Source organism: Symphodus melops (genome assembly GCF_947650265.1).
Source record: "Symphodus melops genome assembly, chromosome: 8".
In the NCBI taxonomy this organism is placed as follows: domain Eukaryota; kingdom Metazoa; phylum Chordata; class Actinopteri; order Labriformes; family Labridae; genus Symphodus; species Symphodus melops.
Window position 1 is genome coordinate 23,762,816 of NC_136698.1, and position 22,345 is coordinate 23,785,160.

Consider the following 22,345-nt stretch of genomic DNA (forward strand, 5'->3'; position numbering starts at 1 on the left):
GACATTGAGGCAGAAGAGGGAAGGAGATCCCTGCTCATAGTTTAGGTAAACCGCCATAAATAATGGATCCTTGATCTGTAATGGAGCTCTATTGATATACATGTATATATCTTTTTTTCTCTAGACCTAATTTCTGGGTTTATTAAAAAGACGGAAAAAAAAACACAACTCCATGTTGTGATGCTTTCATTTTTTTTCTCCAGAAAGTTAAGTGTCAGGCCTGAGACCCGATACAGTGGATGACATTGTTATGATCAATTGTTTAAAAATATTGAAATCAATTCAGAACCACAGAAAACAATCAACTCTCATCACCGGCTAGAAATAGTTCTTGTAACTCAAAAAGCTGGGTTAGTGGATTGACCATGTTTGCTGGTTTAAGATGTTGTGGTCGATAAAACTCATCTTAGGAAAGAAAATAGAAATTTTTTATGAAGCGGATTTTGCAAAAGTTATAAGGAAAGCTGTTTTCTCAAATGAATAACTGAAAGATTGTTTAACATTGTTTACTGTGAACCAGCTTTTAATGTTGAACCAAGGTCTGCTCACGTGCTGCACACACTTCTTCTGAAAGTATTTCAAACTATGTTACGTCGGAGGAGTCTGCCAGACAACATTCCTGATGACACCATTGTTTGTCCCATGCAGTACTTTCACATCCACACATTAAAAATATCATGAACTGATATTTGATATTTACAGATAATAAACATGTGCAAGTGTGTCCAGCTCTAAAAACGAGTGTGGCCACTCTACGTCTTTCTGTAACACACTTGTGGGTCTCTTAAGTTAGGAAAAAAATCGTTTAGACCCTCATTTGTAAATATTTACTCTACCCTTATTGCATGTCACATGTAGAATTAAATGAACAATAGATATTCAAATTGGCTCAAGGGAATCACAGATGGATCAAATCTATAAATCAAGAAACAACAATTATAAACACATTTTTAAGAGATTAATTGCACAATACTTCTATTGTTATTGGCTCGTAAATATCTGTGAGAATTTGTGAGGTGTGCCACTGCAACCCCAAATGATGTCCGTTCTCACACTGGCCATATGGCGCTGTGTGCCCAGCTCTTATTGCCAGGCCCGGCTCTGTGCACACAGGCTAACAGCTTGGTGGACACATAATTAATTTGCTTAGGCGTCTGCCATTTATTTTCCAACCTACATTTTGTTAATTGGACAGTGGAGGTTAAAATCAAATGAGCTTCTCGGGGTATGTTAAGGCTACTAATTGCACCGAATTTAGAAGATAGATGGTTGCTTTTGGGAAGACAGGAAGAGTGTGATGGGTAGGAATGTTGCATCATGGGTTGTTTTTTTTATTTTTTTTAATTTTTTTTACTCAACTGAATTCTTTAGAAAACATCTGACAAAGCTCATTCTAAATAGAAATGGAAATAATCATTACTTGACAGAACTGATGTTAAAAAAAAAAAAGCAACAGACTTATGTGAAGCCGTTTCCTCAGACAGAAAAGCCTCACATGGGTTGTATTGCTTGCAAAGTGTAATTTCTGTTGTTCTGTGTTGTTTACAGCATAATGGAACCTGACATACCCCCTCAACCACCACCTCCCCCCAACCCACTTTCTCTGTTGCGTCATTTTGCCCACGCTGCTATTTAATCCACCAAGCAATAACTGTCTGCAGCGACCAAAGTTGGATCTGACTTGGACCATGAATTTAATCAAGTTAATTGACTAGTAAATGCAAATGTTATTAGGAGGCGAAAATGCAGCATAAATCTGGATGACGCCTGATTCTTTTTGTGTTTTGTAAACATCAAACGGTGATGATGAAAGTTGTCTAAATGATCACAGAGATAGAAAACTAATTAGAAACCCTGAATATAAAATAGGTCTCTCATTGTGTTGTGTTTTCATTTAATACAGTTCCTTCATAGTGAATAATTAGAAATGGCAATGTACTCAGATAGCAAATAATTAGCTGAAGAAGATAAAAAGCATTTAGGAATGTTACATAAAACGATGCTCGCTATCAGCTGCTTTCAAACTCAGTTTCAACATTCCCTTCGTTTTGAGCCGTTTTGGGGGTTTGAGGAGTGAAATTATGGGTTAGTTAGTGCTGAAGCATGGAGACAGTGCACAAGGGGTTAATGACAATACAAATGATTGCACTCATTCAGGCTTTCAGGGGATGATCCAGCTAGCCAGTGCTTGCAGCAGCTGTGGAGAAGGGTTCGTATGGTGCCCCTCGAGCTGAGCAAATCGGGGCACGTTGTCCACGGCTACAATCCCTGCTGTTGTTAATCACCTGCCTTCACCCCCCCATCCTACCCCCCTTTTCGCTGCTTCTTTCCCTCTCTCTTTCCCCTGCACTGATTTGCAAGCGCAGATTAATCAGAGCATGGGGGCCTTGATGAAATTTTGCTGTTATTGTTCCCAATTTTAGCAACATCTTTTATTGTCTTCATCATTCATTTACAGAAGGGAGACGGGGGGGACTGTGTCAATTATGCAAATGATGTTGCACACTTTTGCAGATTACTTCATTCGGTTGCCATTGTTTGTGAGAATTTAATTATTAAATATTATTATGCTCATGTTTCCTTCAATTTTGAGAAGCTTTGTTTCAATTTGATCTCTCCAGCTGCTCATCCCTCCGCTCTGAGCCAGAATCAAAGCAGTCTGGCACACCAAGGCCAAACAAACTCCCCTCAATTTAATGATTTTGAAGTTGGTACCTCGCTCTCATCTGCGGGCTCAAAAGTATGATCGAGGAAAAAAAGGCAGACCACGTTCACTTTAATGACCTGGAATTGAATTCAAGTTATTTAAAATTGACATTCAATTATGTGTCACCTAATGATATTTTAATCCCTTTTCTTTAATTTCCAGGAATTGGCTTTTCAAAGGCTTTGTCTGGCAGCAACACAGACGGCCTGAATAAAGAATACAGATTGGTATTAGATCCGAGTGATGATAGGAAAATTAAAGCTTTTATAGTTCACACATTCAGTGTTCCCTCATTAGACATTTCAATCCCCGTTTGTCGACGCCATCGCTGCCATCTTTCCTCTGACACGATAAGTTGGACATTTTAATATTGCAATTCTACTAACTCTTAAATGAAACGGCTTTGTTGTTGGAAATCCATCAGGTGAAGATGGTCTGATTATTCTTTGATCATGCTGACTGAACCCATAGGTTTTAAAGTTGTGCCATATTTAACATATTAAGGCCTGTTAAACACGAGAATTGTACGGGAATAAATTAGGAGGATATTAATTCAAATAGGCACAAGACACAGGACTGACTACAACGTTTAGATGGAGCAGCTTCCCGTCAGAATAACCATCCTCAGAACCACGTGTACAGTAAGCCAGTGAAAGAATAGTTCTTTTTCACTTTTTTGATAATGGGAGAATCATCTTGTACTGTCACATTATTGTTTTACATGTTAGTGTATGAAATTTGCTTTTTTTGGTTGGACAAACGGAGAACAGAATGAGAAAAGATGTTGAGAGAGTGTCGGGTGTTTGAGATGTTTTGGATGAAACTTTTCAAAGATTAATCGAGAAAAATCAAACATCTTTTGCAGATTAATGGAAACAGTCATTTGTTCCAGTCTTCATGTGCATCCAATTTAAAAACCGGAGAGCAAGGCTGATATTTGTAAAAGTTAAAGGGCCAATTTAAAACAAGAATGCTGTTTTCAGAGCGAGACAGATTCACTCCAGGAACGTTTACAACAAAATGTAAAAATAGCTTTTAAGAAGAACACTGAGATAATAACATGTGCGTGTGATATGAAAAAGATATCAATCAGAGCTAAATAATGACCCAGAGATTACTGGAACAGTTCCCCATAGTTTTAACACGTTAATGAAAAATAAAGATTAGCTTAAAAAAACGTCTGAGATGAAATAATGAAATCAAACCGAGGAATTTATTTCTACTTCTAAAAAGACAGACGGTGAAAATAAAGTTAAACAAACACATTGCTGCTTTTAGTTTGTCTTGATTTCAAAAAATTAATTTAATCCTAAAGATGAAATACTTTGTTCACCTTGTATTGTAGTTTAGTAATCCAACAACTTTTAGACAAGATTTGTAAACTCATTCATTTCACATAGACTGTGCAGATTTGAACTTTCTTTTTTTCCCCAAAAAAAATTAACTTAAATGTTTATTCTCAAGTTCTTGAGTATAAGTAAAAATGAAAGTGCAACTTGATCTTCATCTGAAGTCCACAACTTAATTTCTGGCAGATTGATACGAGCAGGCCCTGGACTCAGTGCTTCACTGGCCGCTCACAGCATCACAATAACATGGGCCTTTTAGCAGCAAAGTCCTGTGTGTTAAACCTTCCTGGATTCCTGTGACACTGTTTATTCATTTTACATGGCTACCCTCACCAAAGGTTACTGGTGAAATTAAACACCAACTGCACCTTTGACTGCACCAGTTTAAAGGGATAGGATGGCGGGTCATGAGACAGTCCCATATGAAGGGGAGCGGCTGGTTCAGACGGGGTTGGGGGCTGGGCCTGAAAATTATAACCCGAGGACCACTTTCCTGCTGATTACTCATTGACATTTCCTGCCTTGTGGGATACTTCTATTTCTGACAGTTGCTCCCACAGTGGGTGTGTTCAGCGGCATGTCCGGCGCCACTCGTCATGTCGTCCATGGCTGTGGCTGGGAGGAACAGCTGTCTGTGTTAACGAGGCCATAGCCACACAGACCAGCGAGGCGGCAGTGCTGGAGCAGACCAGAGCACCACTCTGGCTCCGTAAGGCCCCGGGATACGTAAACAATGACTTAATGAGAATGCGTGCCATTACTGTAATTAACACAGCTCACATCAAGCACTGTCAGCTTTCAAGAGATTCAGGAAGGTCTTGCATTACATTAAAAAGGCTGGCATGCAATGACCAGAGGCCCTGCAACAGTCACAGCACAGTCTATATACAGAGTATAAACACACAATAAAAGAGAACATAGGATGATTACAGTCCACCTTTTCAACTGTAAATCTCATCATACACGTTTAGCTTGTGTGCAAGCATCTTAATTTTGTATTAGCTTTAAGAAACTTGCAGTTTGTCACTCTGAAGATTAACCTACTTTTATGATTAAACTTGACTACATCATCTTTATTAAGAAATAATCCTAATAATGACTAATTTCAAAGTTGGTTTAACACACAGATTTAAATTCAGACTTCTTGGTTGGTCTAAGGTTAAGGAAAGACTCATCATAGAGTCAGTGGGTGAATGATGTCAGATTGGTTTGCCTTCTGTGGTTTGTGTCATAGGCTGGTTTAACTGGTCACATTCTACTCGATATTGATTTTCAAGATCAAAACCGACCAAACCGCACCGCTTACATGACATGCTATCTCTTCACTGTGCTTGTTACATGATCTAGGTCAATGATTCCCAGAGACTGGGTCGCGACCCACAGGTGGTCCACACAAGATTTGATTTGGGTCGCTAAATAAATTTGCAATATCACTTAAACCTGATTCATGCTTCTTGTGGACGGAGCAGTCAGCGCAGCAATTTTGTGCAACTGCGGCCGACGCAACAGCACGAGGAGGGTCCTCGGAGGGTCTGAGCACCCAACCGCGCACCTCCAAGGTTTTGTAATAACGTGGACGTCTTCGCGCTGACCACGTTGCAATGATTGGCTACAGAGCCTTATGCCGTTCCAAATGTTCGGCTTTAAAAAATGGAGGGTTGGAAGAGATGTAAGAGAGTACTGAGGACGCCCGTTCTGTCCGCTCTGACCTCATTCAGTATGAAACGATCCGACTGCTCTGCAAGCAAGCAGGCTCATGTATCACATTAGCAAGGATTAAGTAAAACAACTAGATGTATACAAAAGAAAATAATCATGATAAATAGCAATGTTCTGAAGGAGATCTATATGTATATAGGAATATATCTGGTGCATTAAATCTGGACTGTCTGATTGTTCTGATAACAGGCATGAGCATTTCAAAAAAACTTTCATGAAACGTGATTTTCATAGTGTGGCTACTGAATGTTCCTATTCTTCTGATAACTGTTTGTTTGTGCTGATGAGGAAAAGAGAACTTAACTTCCTAAAATGCAGTTTATTTTGCCTGATTTAAAGTAATTAAAATGTAGGCTATGTTTTACTGACGAGAGAAAATAAAAACAATGAAACAGCCTGTTAACTTGTTGTTAATTGTGATTTGGATCGCTATAGTTTGTCATTTTCAAAAATAGGGTCCCCTGAGAAAAAAGTGTAGGAAACGATGGCAGTAGCCATTAACCTGAGTTCCTGGCCTGACTAGTGTTACTTGGCTGCGTTACAGTTAAGACAAACCACCTGACCCTAACTCGTTGATCGGCGTTGCAGCTCTGAATTGATAAAAGTATTAATGAGAAGTCCAACTGACGAGTAAATCTGGTGCCCATTGTGATTGTTTGTCTGGCTTGTTGTGCACATCCCTAATCTTTTTGTTTTCTTGATCAAGATGCAACAGGAATTTAGCAATTTCTATTCATGATTATGTGTCTCGATAAACACCTGTGGAAATTCAATAAAGTTCCAGATCAACGCTAACAGATACACAGACAAACTAAGTCAGCAGATATGATGTCTTTGGAAGGTGGCTTAAAGTCAAAATGAGTTTAGTGAGGGAGATTTAGCCTGGTAGTAATCAGTTATCAAAAACACATTTTCTTTTTCTTTTCCATTAAGCCAGCTCACATATCCAAGCCTCCACCCTGAAACTCAAGTGGCCTGACTGACGCCGGCCCAAAAGTGCTTTGTAAGTTCAGGCCTTTTACTCTGTTCTAGGAACTAGTTTGGAGCGTTTTGCCTTCATTTGACAGGGCAATGGATAAAGTAGGAAACTGCAAGAGAGTGGGGAATGACATGAAGCAAAAGGAGCCGCAGGTCAGACTTGAACTGCCTGCTTGGAGGACTATAGCCTCCATACATAGGTTGCTATTTAATTGCTAGACCATCTGCGCGCTGGGCCATTTAATCTTAAGAGATTCCCACTCCCCAGATCGGAATTTTTTTTTTCTTTTTCAATCCAGGTAGCCTATTTTGTATTTGTGTAGCTTGTGGCTAACAAATGTTAGCTTTATTTGCTGTGTATGCTCACGCACACAAGGTATTTGTCTTTGTCTTCAATGTATACATTTAAACATTAAATATAAACATAATATAAGCAATAAGGCAAATATGGAAAACACTGAATAATGTTAGCCCCATTTACTTTTGTTATAACTTTAAGGTTGTGAAATAAAATGGAATGGGGCCTAATTGGTGTCCGTTTAGAGGTGGCTGCTGTAAATGTTTTTTGAGTTTTGGAATATTATGGCCCCCTTTTATTCTGTAAAAGTGCATAATGATGCATTTAAATAATTGGTTGTGATTGACATTGTGAAAAAAAAATCATTAAAAAATGTCCTTTTCTTAGATGCTGAAAATGTTGACACCCAGTTTAACAAATAGCATCCCTTGATTAAATAGGGAAGTGCTTACATACAGTTCTTTCCATATGCTGTATTGTTAATAAGAATAACCTGTTTAAACAACAGGAAATATGACTTTAAAAAGAGATTTCATCTTGTACAGCAGTGGTGCCCAACCTATTCTAACTCAGGGCCCTCCAACCCCATGAATAAGTTGATCAAGTGTGGTGGATAAATGTTAGGGGCTATTTGTTAATCATGAATCTTGGAAAACCAATGTTCTCTGCTTGTATATTGATGGACTACAGCTTCCTTCCCTTAAAAAAAAGCAAGATCCAAACATACAGAGCTGTCCTTCGAGCCTTTGGAACTAAAGAATCCCTCATTAGTTTGATGGTAACATTTGTATCACTTCTTCGATCCTGGGAAGACTTACCTAAACTGCTAAAACATGGATGTCTCCTCTATTTTTTAGTGGCTGCTTTTGTCACTTTGCACAGTTATTTGGGTTTCTCGTGCACACAGCTTCATCTGTTGGAACAGAGGGGTTTTTTGCAGAGAGGCAGCATTATTAACAGTTAATCATGGAGAGAAGTTGTCAGCGGGGGTGGCTGCAGTTTTCGTAATGGCCTAATTTTGAGCAATTGCGCACTAATTATCTACATTTGCAATTGTTGTGAGATCTCATTGTGACTATGCAGGAACTTTTATTATAGAGTTTATAGTCCAGAGATGAGTTGTTGGGTCGTGTGTTTGGAAAACACCACAGGGCATAACTGCGCCATAAAGCTGTGACATAAGTGCAGCGTAATTAAAAAGGTAAATTTCTAATAATGAAAGCCTGTTTCATTCCAAGAAACAAGAAGCCGTCTTGGAGTGTGCATACAATATTAACTAACACATATAACACTGTATATAAAATTAATCCTTATTTTAAAGAATATTGATCAAATATTAATTAAAATGTCTTAGGGTGTGGATATTAAAATCAGTTGAATGGCTAAAACACAAGTTCAGAAGAGGGACTGTAGTGCACACATTGCACGCAAGAATCATTACAAGACATGCTTACCTAAAAATATATATTTCTTCTCGACAGTCTCGAAAACAAAGAACCCGGCTCTGCCTGTTCCTCAAACTTTACTTAATCAGTAATTGAGTGCACCTTATCCGTTTTGTGAAAAGGTTTTCTCTGCTCTATATTTGAAACATTAAAAGCTAAAAATCACAGTCGGCGAGATCCCCTTAGCTCTCCATATTCTGATGATCTAATGGAATCTTGGAAATATGTAGTTTCCTAGTTGGAAAATACACTTGACCATGTTTCTCTAACACTGTGTCCCCAGTTTGTCATTAAACGCCCCAATTATCTTCTGCCTGCTCCACCTTTCAGAAACTGTGTGCTCAAACAGGTTGTCTTCATGACATCACAAAGGGCAGTGACTTCTCCCCCAGGTGGGTGACACTCCCACAGCTAGACGTTTGTTCTGCCCTCTGAGTCTACCTTCTCACCTTAAACAATCAGTCCCTCTAGAGAGGGGCGTGGTCAGATACATCTTCTTTACATTTAAAGCTACAGACACAGAAACAGCCTGTTCTGAGCAGGGCTGAAATAGAGGGGTTTATAGACATTATAGTCAAATACAGGATCACAGTGGATTTACAACAAGACAGTTCACACATGTTTTGGTGAGATCTGAGACCGATTTTTAAACTAATTGAAAAGGAGAATAATATATGGCATTTAAATGTGAATTCAGAATTCAATTCAGAGTTCTGTAAACAGCTGATCACAAAAGTCATGGCTAAGGTTAACAGTCCTTCCTGATCACTCAAAAGTTACCCAAGTTGTGTTAAAGAAGTGAGTTAATGGTAGAGTGCTGTGACACACCCCCAACTACCCCAGCTCTCCATCCCACCCGCCAGAAAAGTGATGCATATAAAAGAAAGATAGATGGTAAAAAATGTCTAATTGAAAAAAGACATGTTCATATATCAATAAATAGCTTTGCAGCTAAGCTATACTGTCTCATGAAGCGTTCAATAATTTATAGAATCCATTGTAGTTGCCCTCTTTACTGCTTAAAACTACAGTTTAGTGTGTCATGCTCATTAAGCATTTATACACAGCTCATACATTTTTAACAGGTTCAATTAAAAGAGTGTTATTGTGTAATTGTTATGGAGATTATATTATTGGATTTCAAATCAAATGATCAACATCCATCAGCCCAAAGAATGTCGTCCTTTATATTCTTCACATATGTTTTGTGATGTTTTGAGAGTAACCCCTACATTGAATCATAATATTCACATTGCCATTTCAATGGTCACATACTTGCAAGGGCTTTCTATAACCATGTTGGAACTAAAATTGGAAATGTTGACATTTATCTATCTGTTACAGTCCCAATCAGACTTAACCCTCCGAGAACTCTTAAGACAACTCAGAACTGAAGCGTGAACACAGTGTCAACAGCACCATCAGAAATATCTTAACTTAGACACACATTGTATACGCCCCCCATTCTGAGCAGTGAATTAAGCACAGTGTGTGTGTCAACAATGGATGACTCAGCACTCAAAGTGGTTGTATATCCTTGTGTCTTTTTAATTAGTGTTGAATTATTGAGGCTTACACAGCCAGTGTTTGCTTTAGGCTTTGGAGGTGATTGAGCCACAGAGGGGGGCCGGCCTCAATTTTCCCCATTGATCTCCTCTTTGTGGAGCCCTGAACATCCTATTTTCACTGCACTTTTTCAGCTCTCCAACAACTGAAACACGAGTTTGTGTTGTCCGGTGCTTTAAGCCTTTTGTCTCTAATGCAAAGTCGAGGAAGAATTTGTCTGTTTCACTGAAAATAATTAGCTAATTAGGAGAAATTTAAAACACTATTCAGCAGTTTCTTCACACCTATAACCAATGTTTTCATCACTTTTTTATTGTCTTTGTAACAATGGCTTAAATTTGTGAAAAGGTGTGGATCCTATTTGCTACAATGGGACGTCCGTGGACTTGCCTGTACTGCTCACGGCGCCTTTTCTTCTTTCTCTATCTCTCATTTGCTTTATCTCTGTCTCTCTCTCCCATTTTCCCCCATCACAGTCTTCCCTTCAGAGAAAAGAGGGCTACGCATTAATGAGTCAATGCGGAGCTGTATTATGTTTAATTAGGTAGTTTATATAATGAGGTGTTCATTTCTAATGGAGGGACATGCTGTGAGCAGCACATCTGCAAGAATAACTCAGGCAATCAGCGGCATGAGGACCCATGGAACTGCAAATGAGACTTACTTACTCAGAGATGAATTATGTCTCAGTGCCTTTCCCAAAGCCCATTAATTAAATCCACTGGCATCAAGGTCTTTTTCTTAATTTCATGTACCATTAGCATAATAAACATAATTTGAGTTAGCACAATGTGATCAGTTTAATGGATGCTATTTATTTTACTTTATTATTTAAAGCTCTGGTAATGGGGGGGAGAAACATAAATATATCTCCGTGGCTCCCTCTATGAAAAACTCCCACCAGACCCCGTCACTGACACAGATGCTCGTTTCAGTAGGCCCATACATACATACACAGGGTGCAGAGTGGGAAGGTGGTGCATGGCTGTAATTTTAAGGGGGCCAATAGATACAGTGTAAACTCAGGGCAGGTTTCACACTCATTAAAAACCAGCCTGAGGTCTTGTATGTCAAAATCGTCTTACTTATAATGTTTGGTGTTGGGAGGTGTACAGTATGCCTGTGTATTTTTTCTCATATGTGAGGAGAGAATTAGGATTCGGAGGCATTAATACACAGAGAATATTTGAGGTGTAAGTGCAATCTGCAGCGGCACGAATCCCTGCACCTTCATTAAAACAATACAAGGACTTAATGTATGGTAGTGAATTTGTTCTGACCTTAAAGCGATACCCTAGAGGTGAGATATGATTAGCGTTATTGTTGAGGACAGGTACATCATTATCTCAATGTACCTCGGCCATTGCCAAGCTGCACAGCCATGCTCCATCCTCTGACTCCATCGCAAGACATAATCTGTTCTCAGGAGCAGAAATGCACTTAATCATCTACTCAAGTTTCAGGGACTGCCCCCGAGTGCACTCGTCTAGTAGAACTAAGACAACCGCTCGGTAGATATCAGCAGCAATGTTTTAAGTTCTTAAATTAATTGCCTAATGGATTAGGAGGTATGGAGTGTCCTACTTTACTAGGAGGGAGCAATAATTTAAATTGTGCCAGGTGAGGACAAGGAGAAGTTGTAGTTCTGGAAAAAAAGATTTTTATATATATTTTTTTCCTCAGACAGAATACATCTTTTATTGCCCCAAATACTGTGAAGCGTCCTCCCCCACCTTCATTGGAATTCAGCGGTTCATTAGAGAGTCATGTGCCTGGAAAAGAAGAATTACAAGCAATACTTTCTTGTTTCCTTCATACATGGGCAGACAAAGGCACTCAGAAAAGCACAGATTGAAATGTACACTCTTAAAACGACGATAAAGTGTAGCATATGTGTGAGCTGAGATGTAAAGAGAGGACTGTGTTTGAAAAAGAAGAGAGTCTTTAAAGTAGACTTTCATTTTTGGACGATCTAAGTGACCAATAGTCAGCCCGTTACTTTGGCATACCTCATCGTAATGGACATTAAAGTGGAGTGATTGAAGGAGAATGGCTCCATGTGTCAAGTGTTGAGTGAAAAACACATGACACCAAAACCCATTAGTGTCCTCTGGAGAGACAATACCCAGAACTCTCCCCCCTCCTCCTCCCCTCCGCTCCAGACTCAGGGTGCTCTTTATGACAAAAGACACTCTTTCTGCTACAGATAAAAGGCCCTGCGATTAGCCCAGGGGTTGAACCGCGCTCCATTCCAGTTTTACTTTTTTTGGGGGGAAAATGAGAACTTGAAATGATGTCAAAGTCTGGTGTAATGAAAGTGAGTGTTTTTTTCTGTAATAGATTTCACAAACTCAGGAAATCATCCAATCATAATGCTGAAAGAGAAATGCTGTTGGAAATGCTGATGCTTTGAGATGGATGTTCTTTATGTTTATTGCACACATGGCAGTTCTTGTCAAAGTACATGCAGCTTGGCTTATCTTATTACTGTTGGTAAACGTTATGTAAATTTTGGTCTGTTTATGAAAATGTCTATGAAAGGTAAACAAATCATGAATTAATTACACAAGGACAATGCTTGCACTAACTATACAGCTGAAACTGACCTTAACGAAAGTTGTATAAATCAACTTTTGTTCATAGAATATCATTTAATATTCATTCATTACCAATTTTATTTAGCCACCATCCTACAAAATAAAATTACAGATTTCATTCTTCTGTCTACAAACCCCCAAATTATAAGAAAAGTCCGTCCTCTCCGTCTCGTCTGCTCCAATTTTTAGAAAATGTGTGCTTAAATAGGCTGTTTGGAGATTTTCCCTTTGTGACATCACCAAGATCAGTAACCCCTCCCCCAGGTGGGTGACACTCCCACAGCTAGGCATGTGTTCTCTTCCCCTGCTTTGTCCGCCTTTGCACTGTAAACAAATAGGCATGGAGCAAGAAAGCTCAAGTTACACAAGCCCTTCAGAGAGGGGCGTGGTCAGACACAGCTCATTTACATTTAAAGCTACAGACAGAGAAACAGCCTGTTCAGAGCAGGGCTTAAATAGAGGTGTTTATAGGCATGATCAAGTACAGGATCAGAGTGGCATTAGAAAAAGACACAAACAGACGTTTTGAGGAGCTGTGAGACTTATTTAAACTCGTTGAATTGGATGATCAAATGTGACCTTTAAGTTTTATTGGAATTTAACAGAAAGTAAATGTGGACAAACTTTCCAATTGTCATAGAGTTGCAGAGGATCCTGCAGAGACTCCTCTGCTCCTGTTTCTGCTCCAAAATGTACTCCCAATTTATCTGCATGGAAGAGTTAGAGCCATTAGCATCTGAGCAAATTGAGTCCATTAATTTCTTTAACCCAGGTGTTAAAACTAGTGCAACCAAATAAGTTGAATGTTGACTCTATGACATGTCCATTAGGATGAGAAGCAAAATGTTTTCACTGTAGAATTGCCCGTTATGAGAAAGGGGCCTTAAAACACAAACGGGCTGAGTTGAGTTAGCAAATAGCAACATATTAAAATGAGTTTTATTAAGCCCCACTTCCAATCCACATACTATTCTTGTGTAATCTTTTCTAAAAGTACTAAGGTTGGCTATGACGGAAGGAAGGAAATCTTGACTTTGAAGAAATAATTTCACAAGAATAAAAAACTTTGTTTTGTAACAAAGTTTCAGTAAACATGTTGAGGGATCTAAAGACCGCAGACCTCATCTGTAATCATGGCATGCTGATAGACTTGGATCATACTTTACTTAGCCATATCGCAACAAATTTTATCTTACATACTGCCAGAATTCGGGGTTTGTGACCTGATATTACTGCGAGAGGCTGACGATGCTTTTATTTCAAGTTGACTTCCAAAGTTCCTGAAAAGACATCTCTGTGCGCCGCTGACTCCCAGATCATTATAGGGAGGGGGAACAGTGTTTAAGTCGATAGGCTACGTGTAGCTGATAAGATGTGCACCAAATGTAAACTTTCTAAATAATGTTGGATCTCATTTATTTTCCTTGGCTTTTACCTCTAGTTGAGGATTTTGTTCCAACAGCTGTGTTCACTAGAACTTTTACTATTGTTTAGTAACTGATTTTTAAATTTGCTTTTCTGTTTCTTTATAATGTTCTGGATGTAATGTTATGTGCCAAACTTATTGTACAGCTCTTTGGTCCGCCGCGGCTGTTATAAATGGGCTATATAAATAAAGTAGACTTAAATTGACTGTTTGATTTTTCATATTTTATTATATTATGGTATTCACCTTTGGTTGATATTTAGTATAATCTGTTTTTCTTAATTTTAATATTTCATTGACTGGCCTTTGTGCATTAAAGAAGAATAACAGTGATGATCTTCAGTACTGGTGGTTTTGTTGATCCACTTCTCGGAGTTTAGCTATTATATTTTTTGACACTCTCTAGTAAGAGTGTTTGACACAGAAAAGGGGCGTCTCACGATCAATATCAGGGTTACTAGCTTACATTACCCTGGGAGTCCTGCTGGTCGTTGAGTGGCGCCATGAGCTCATAGCTAATGACTGAAGATCAATGTCCACAAACTTGTCTGTGGTTAGTTTCAGTGTTATGTTTGCCACACAGTGGCTGATGCTGCACCACTGACATATTGAACCCTCAGGGAAGAAAAACAGGCTCTGGAAATACATTTGCTTGTCATGGTTTTGGTTGCTTATTATATTTCCAACTAAATGACCATTCCTGATTGATGATTGTGTTCGTGAAATGAGATGATCGATCAGCTACAGACAGGATTTTTTTCTTTTATAAAGAATATCTCACAGGTGTTTTTGAATTAAAACAGTTAGACATGATCGGAATCAACATCTCCAAATGCATTCAACAACCAGCATTTAAAGCCATCAGATCTAATTCTACAGGTGCACAATGTTGGCATTTTTCTGTTTGATCAGGTAAATCAAAAACACCTTAAATCTGCTGAGGTGAGCCTCATATGAGATCAGTTTTTCTTGGCACTGGCTGAATGTACTGTAGAAGAGAAACACATTTCAAGCTTCTTCTTACCAAATGTGTATTTATCATTGAACTAAAGAAAGGCATTCAATTAGCCTGTGAGCTCAAGGTGGCAGGTTGGCTGTGAAGTATCAGAGAGAGTTTCATATGAGGGTGAAAATGAGCAAACCTGATGTGTTGAGGAGATCTCTGCAGATCAGTTGGCTCAAGATGAACAGTGAACAGAACGACCTACTAAAGTTGTCATGATACTACAACTTGAATGTGGATACAATACTGGAAAAAAATCAAACATTATTGGTTCTTGTTTGGTTACCACGGAAACAAAGAAGACAGTCTTGAAAGGCAAAATAAATAACATTTTCCTGAACATAATATTTATCTAAAAATGTATTTCCTTTCAATCATCATTCATAAACCAGGAGTGTGTGCATATTCTTACTTAAGACATTTCAATGCAAAAAACGTTGTTTGTCCCCCGGGAGTCGTTTCATGGGCGTGTTGAGCTCACAGTCAGAAGTCTGCAGGTCAGGACTGTTGGAAAACACTTTGGGGAGCAGGTGACATTGCTGTCTCTGTCTTTCCCTCTCTATCTCTTTGCAGCCGACACTTATGTTAACGTTTGCATTTTAACAAACAATAAAATCAACGTGTGCATTTAAATGAGATAGTAAAAGGACTTCATACCCATTTTTTTTAAACAATCAGCGGCGTGGCTGTGACAGAGGTTGAAGGGCGGAGCAGAGTGACAGATGCAGGTGGCAGGAAGGAGAGTGACTTCAGTAAGAAGCAAACAAAATCCTCCAAGCCTGTGCTGAGGTGTCAACGTGTTCCTAAGAGCTTTAGAGCGTCAACCGCTGTGAAACAATCCAAAAATAACATCTCTGCTGTGTTTACTGTGTCCACCAAAGAGGGGGTTTTTGAGTATTGATGTTTTCGCTTGTTCTAATGAGCAGGTCACTTTGCTTGGAGAAAAATCCAACTCTTGATCATTTGTTTCTCACTGATAACCAGTGTGAGTGTTAGTGATGAGAACTGACGAGTCATGGTGAGACTCGGTTTGTAGACTTTACAATCTTCCATGATGTTGCTTCTGCTTTGCTATGTATCAATGAAGCAGCTCAAAAAGAACAGTGTTGGTATCCAAAATGAGGGTGGACTGTGTGTGTAATCTCAACTTGTATTCTTGTTGTGCGCTGCCTTATCCAACTCATACTGTAGATATTTGCTTATCCGGGTAGGGGGGAAGGTTCATACCCACAGAGCTGCTGCTTGCATGAAACTCATTGAGTGGCTATAATAACAATCAGCAGCTTTTTATTGATGAGCTATGTCTTAATAATGTTCCTACTTTATAGTTTGTTTACAATTTTGTTCTGAGAATGTCTTTGTCTTTCCTGGAGGATATATAGAGTTAAAAACACCAATACCAGAAATGTTCTTTATTTATTAGTTAGAAGAGTCATTGTACTTTTTTTTTACAAATACATTGCAGCTTTAGTTTTTAACTGCTCACTTCCAGTCCACGATGTCTCGTCTGAAGAAAAATTGAAAATGACTCCCAGTGCCATCATGAGCCGCTGTGGTTTCAGGCTCACAGCCCACATCCAGACTGGGGCTCATCTAGTCCATTTTTTCAAATATAGACTTATTATTACCTTCCCACAATAAATTGCTCTAGAGGGCTGGGGAAATGCTGCTCTCCGTTTCTGTAACAGTGGCATCTCAGATATCATTAGGAGAGTATGATGCAGGGGGACAGCGGATCAATGGATTCCACCACATAAGCATTAGTACACCCTGTGTATGATCAGTTTACTGAACAACACCGCCTCTGCGTCTCTTACTGGAAACAATTGATGCATTGTTGCAGTGAAATTAATCCATGAATTCATAACCCCAATCAGATTTTCAATTGGCATTACCCGAAATAATTGTGGTCATGCAGACCAATGAAAATTAAATTCTGCACAGAGGCAAAGCAACAGGACAAAAGCATCTCTGGCCCTTTCATAAAGCAGTGGCAGCAATCCATCAGCCTGATTGTATCTATCAAACATTTGACATTTGTCCTGCTAGAGAAAGCATTTCAACCACAGAGGAACAAGTTAAGGATCTCAGCTTGTGATGTTTGTAGAAAATAATGTAGTATATTATCCTACACCTTCTTATTGTGATGACTTCCTCGAGTTTTTTAAAAACTTTTTCAGTGAAACATAATCGACATGTTGCTGTAAGTGTGCGTGAGCCAGTCGTGCAGGCTGCCTGTTGCCGTTGCTCCCGTTCGTTTCTGACTTCTTTGTGCTTAGCTTTTACTTGTACTGTCTGGTTTTTGGCGTTCCATTTTTTTTTTTTAAAGCTGTGCCCTCTCTCTCTCCATCCCTCCATGCGATTTTTTTGGGCAGCTTTTGGACAGCTCTAAAACATGTTATGATTCATTCATTCTCACCACTGTTGCGCAGCAACGCCTGCATTGTTTACAGCCGAGATCAACTGTTCACGCTGAAGCCGCCCGGCAAAGCACCTAGAGATACAACTTTTGTTACCTCAGTGGAAATACAACTCCTGACACACAGAGGATGCAGAGTAAGGCTGAACGATTTTAGGAAAAGATTGAATTGCGATTTTTCTGGCAGAAATTGCGATTTCGATTTTTATCTCCATTTTCCTCAAATCAAGCTTGTGCAATGTTCTCAATGTACAGTAACATTTACAAACATGACAGGAAATTACATCATACCAGTTAAAACTTTAAATGCCGGAACTCTAAATTAATAGACTAAAAACTACAGTTAAGAATTGATTTCAGATTTATTTATTAAGAAGAAACACACAGACGGTGTGATGTTCTTGTTTTTAGTGTCAGTTTGACAGAAATCTGGTCATAAGTGTTGATATATTTTGTGCCTTTGGGGTTGCTGTAGGTGACTTTGTTCACAGAAGTTTATGCAACAAGAGAAGCCAACAATGTCTCCATATTTTCTTTTAGCCATACGGCCGAAACATTTGCCTGTGAGCGTCATTTCAAGTTCAGGTCTTGAATTGTTTCTTTTGAGTATGTTTAATAAGGTTACAACGTGAGACAACAACAATTGATACATTCACGATGCTAACCGCTAGCATTCCTATTCAAATTCTCATAAACGTTATCATCAAGCTTGCAGACTTTTCGGTTGTTTAGCATATTATGAGATGAATAACTTATGTTTTGATGTGTGTTTAGTTTTACAGTGCTTCCTTTATTAAAGACTGGACAAAGAAACTTCAGCTTCTTTATTTGAGGAAAACTGTTAACTATCTGTCGAGCTGTGTATCAGACTAAAGAAGTCACGTACACATGCAGGGGCAGAATAGATGGCGTGTATGTGTAAATTGACACAACAGCTCCTGGGTCAATCGGGAGAAGCACTGCCAAAAAACACGGCTTTGGCGATCACGTGATCGAGTTTTTTGAAATTGCGATTTCGATCAGAAAACGATCAATCTTTCAGCCTTAATGCAGAGGAAGAAAAGAATCGGCGAGGGAGGAGAGTGGGACAGAGCCGCAAGAAACATGGAGACATGTTGGAGACGTGGAGTTTTAAGCCATGTCTCCAACTCTCATCATGGGTAGCGTGAGATCCCTGGGGAACAAGATGCGAGAATATCGGGAGTGCAGCCTGGATGTGCTTCCTGACGACTTCCAGACCGTCCGGGCCGACTGGGATGCCACCGAAGACGGAAAGAAGAAAGACGGGGGCTCGCCGTCCTCGTCAACACCTGATGGTGTCACCCCGGCCATGTCACAACAAGCAACATTAACAACTGACTTTACCTATGGGATTAACAAAGTATTTCTGATTCTGATGATTGGGCCTCAACACACTTCAGTGAAAAATACTCTCTACCCAATATTGACATACTGAAGGTATAGCCACCATGTCATCATGTGGGTGTATTTCCATCACATTTACGACATATTCTTGTAGAGTTTTAGATGTCGGAGACTTAAGTCCTGATACATTTGACTACAGCATCATACAGTATGTATCCAACAGCAGGCGTTAGTTTAAAAAGAAAGTCAAGGTTTCAGTTAGCAGAGGCAGGAGAGTGTTTAAATAACCCAAGTGATATTGATTTTATTTTGGATGATATCAAGAGCTTATTTCATGAAAAGATTTTGTCAAATGTGCTGGCATCAGCTTCTCGATTGCGACTATGCCTTCCCTTGTTTGATGTCATTGTGAATATGGACGTTTGTATTTAGTCTACTAAACAGTTAAATGTCATCACCTTTCCTAGTTTGGCCCACATTGACAGTTAGTGTTGTGCTCAAACTGCAGCTCAGCCACCCACCACGGGCCAGAGGATACAGACTGGCTGTATCTGACTCGCCCTACTACCAGGATGTAAACAAACGTGGTGAACAGACAGCATGCCGCAGGAGCAGCAAAGTTCAGCAGTATTTTCATCGACAAAATTGAAGACGAACGTGTATGTGGGCTGTGTTGGGTTAAACTGACATATGGATGGGAGCAACTCATGACTATTAGCGTGAATGTTAAGCTGCAGGAAGGAATGGAGGCCGGTGGTGCTAGCACTGCAAAAAACATTGTTTACCTGCAGCAGACAATTTTATTTTTATTTTTAATTTTTTTTTATTTTTAATTTTCTAATTTTTTTTCTTGACCAGTCAGTTAAACAAAATACACTTCAATTTAACTAACTAGGATATTACTGAGAACATTCCTAACTGTGACTTGATTTATATTTATAATGTTTCAGTTGTTAAAGCAATTTGACTTGCAGTTCAATCCCACCTTTAATAAGTTGCTTATATCTGGTGGCTAAATATGAAGAATAAAAGCTGAAGAACAAGAACATTGGATAAAAGGAGGCATCTTTGTGCCTCATTATGTTGGTTAGCCAGCAAACTCACAAAGAATCAACATTTAAAGTCCTATCTCCTGCAGGGGACAATAAATATTTCAGAGAGGTTCTATCAGTTAAGTGACGTGGTCACAATCAGAGAAGCTTGCATTCTGAATTAAAGATGTTCTCTGTACAAATGCTTTGGCCGCATTAGATTAGCCACAACCTGTAATCTGTCACTTAGCTGTAGCATGGCTGGCTGTTTGAACTGATGTTAACTGCTGCTGTCTGGGCACAGGGCTGGGGAGTGTAATGGGGATTCATTGATCCACTGGTCTTTAGCTGATTGAGTTAGATAATTAAAAAGCCTCTTGTATCAGTTCCATTAAGGATTGTTTGTGTTGCCTTTTTTCTTGTTCTTGAACAGCAAAACTTAGAGCTCCAGAGAGCTGCTGGAAAACAAAGTCTGCTCTTTGTGGCCCATTTATACATGTACTATTTATCCAAGAGGATCCACGCATCAGGGATCATTTTTGAGCTTCGTGGATGAAACGTAAACTAAATGGCAGTCCTAACTTAGATTACATGAGGATTTATTTTATGATTGGGTTTCTCCATGCAGCATCTGATGGAATAAAAAAGTGGCAGTGTAAATCACAATGATAATCAGCGATGTGACACGGTATGCTGGGATCAAACATCTCAACCCAAACAGAGTGACTGTGCTGTCCTATAGCATGCAGGCTGAGGTCTGCTTTGTACCCCCTCCAACAGGCCAACTGTCCTCTGCTGTCACTGAAAACCGTGCCAGGCCTCCTCAGCGATAGCTATGATGTCTGCGGCAACTCTGAAAATAGCCACGCTGAGCTCATTAGCAGATTAGGTGTTGCAATGAATCTATGTGGTTAGAGCTCTGCAGCCTGATATTGTTCCTCCAGGATGGCAATTACAGCTGATTGACATGTTGGCACATGGGGATGGAGGGGTAGAACCCACAGCTTGTGCCTGTGGAGATGCTCCACATGAAGGGCAAAACATCTTCTATATCACATATACTTAAAAAAACACTACAGATGCCTGTTTCATCATGTTAGCCATGCTTTCATTTGCATCAACAGAAATACTTACATGTAGTGCAAACAATGAGTGTGTACACAGAGGTAGGGCTGCCCCCAAAGAGATTTTGAAATGTTTATTGAGAAGAAGAGTCTTTGTCCTCCAAGCTTTAATCAGTTCATCAGCCCCTCAAAATAAAACCCATCAAACTTCTTTCTTGAGCGGCAACTTCTTTGCCGTCTGTTTTTTTCTTCTTGCTCCGTTTAAATAATCATGACTCTTTATTAGAAGGGGAGATTGACAGAAACAATAACAATCCAAAACTATTAAGGTAAAACATGTTTAAAAAGAATTCAAGGCGTATCAGAATATTTTTGTAATAGTTCTTTATATTCATAATGTTAGCCATTCTGTTAGCTGTTTCTGATATGCTATAATGACACAAATATATGAAATCTATAGATATTACAATCAATAACCTGACATAAATAATGCACTTTGCAAATTGTTAATCTTTCCATTCATCATTTAAGTGCACAGACTTTCTGCACTAAAAGATCTATTTGTAGGAGCCAAGTGTTGCTGGGTGGCTGCTGTGTGCTCTCACAGCTTGTATCTAAGAAAAAAATAGACTAGAAATGTTTTTGAGAGACTTTGTAATATTCTAATGCACGGATGGTTTTAGATGGTTTTAAGAGAGATAGATGGACGAAGCAGATGCATTGTTTCACTGTTTTGGCACACATGCTAATTCTCAATAAGCAAGCAAGTATAGTTTTTATTATTTCTCACTTTCCAGATCAGATAAAATGATAATCCAATCCATGACTGAAATCTGTTATTTGATTCAACAAAATCTTTATTAATTTAATTAAATGTACTTTCAACAATGTTTATGCGAAATGAAAACAAGATGTCTTATATTGGCTGTTAGATTTTTTTCATCTACCAGCCACCTTGGACAGTCAAGCGAAAATTTAATTTCGGACCCTGCGTGCAATTAATTATCTTTCCTACCTGGACACAGTGGCACCAGCATGAGGGATTCACTTGTTGTAATTTCAGCCAGCTCTTCCCTTTTCATCACAGATGCTGTGCCCTCTCTGGGGCTTCCCATCATGGCTGCTAATTAAATAAGTGTGCCCTTTTAAACGGATGTTGTCTCTGATTCCAAATGACACGCCAACCTCCTCCATTTCAAAGGGAATCATTGTAAGCTGTCAGTGACGAGATGACCCCTTGTCTCTTAAATTATACAGTTTGATCTGCGCTTGTTTAAACTGCATAATTCAAAAGATGCATACATTTCACAACATCAATAGGAACTTGATGGCAATATGAAAATGAACTTTTTTACAAAGTGTTGCAAACTAGGGAAAG

The 22,345-nt window shown here is 39.1% G+C and overlaps 1 protein-coding gene across 3 annotated transcripts in view; it reads left to right on the forward strand.

Annotated features, from left to right (window-relative positions):
* Window positions 1–22,345, forward strand: part of LOC306828741 (uncharacterized protein) — a 130,537-nt gene that overhangs the window by 4,223 nt on the left and 103,969 nt on the right. The window contains exon 2 of one of the 3 annotated variants that reach the window (XM_079351358.1): window positions 6,709–6,778. The exons of the other annotated variants lie outside the window; for them this stretch is intronic. The gene's annotated coding sequence lies outside the window, so the exon portion shown is untranslated. The remainder of the gene's footprint in view (window positions 1–6,708; window positions 6,779–22,345) is intronic. 3 annotated transcript variants of the gene reach the window in all.